The sequence below is a fragment of the Microtus ochrogaster genome, linkage group LG5 (genome assembly GCF_000317375.1).
Source record: "Microtus ochrogaster isolate Prairie Vole_2 linkage group LG5, MicOch1.0, whole genome shotgun sequence".
Classification (NCBI taxonomy): Eukaryota; Metazoa; Chordata; class Mammalia; order Rodentia; family Cricetidae; genus Microtus; species Microtus ochrogaster.
Window position 1 is genome coordinate 53,508,290 of NC_022031.1, and position 802 is coordinate 53,509,091.

Here is an 802-nt window from a genome sequence, read left to right on the forward strand (position 1 = left end):
AAAAAAAAAAAAAAAAAAAAAAAAGATGATACTGCTCGCCATGGTCACCTTTTCATTATTTAATTTTCATATGGGAGCACCAGAGATTTCTTGGATTTATGTGTAAAAGTAGTTATATTTATATCCACCATGATACAGGAAAATAATATATTAGGAAAAGTATAAAACCAAATAACCTTTTGAAAATGAGTACCGATGAGACACTTTGCATGCTGGTAGGTACGAGATCAAATATTTCCTCCCATGAAAATAGCAAGGATGGTGAGTAGATTATCAGCAGCCATGGTCAACAGCACTGGTTTCAGCGCTTCTGCTACAAAGGACACTGCTCTAAGAGATTTCCATACATTATTCTGTGAGTGGAGTCACTAAAGCCTAACTCTGTATTAGGAAAGATGTCGAATTAGTATTCAAGTTCAGGCTCTGCCTTCCAAGTCCATGTTCGGGTTCCCACACAGACGTGAATGCCATCTTCCCCTGCACCCTGACGTGGATCAGTGAGAACCTTCAGGAGCCGGTGAGGAGGAAACTCTCAGGTGAATTCTTTTCTCTGACCTTTCCATATTTTTAAGGAGAAATTGTTAACAGTAACGGGATTTCTAATGTGACCGCTAATCATCTGCTAATCATCTCCTACAAGACTGTCCAAGAGTTAGCACCCAACCGTGTTTGCTTCAAATCAAGAACATTGAGGAGATGTTTTAAACATTTTTATTTTCTCAGATTCCTTGAGAATCATCCAAATAATAAGACATACTTTATATTGCAGTAAAAAAATAAAAAATTTTCAGGGAAGCTTGAA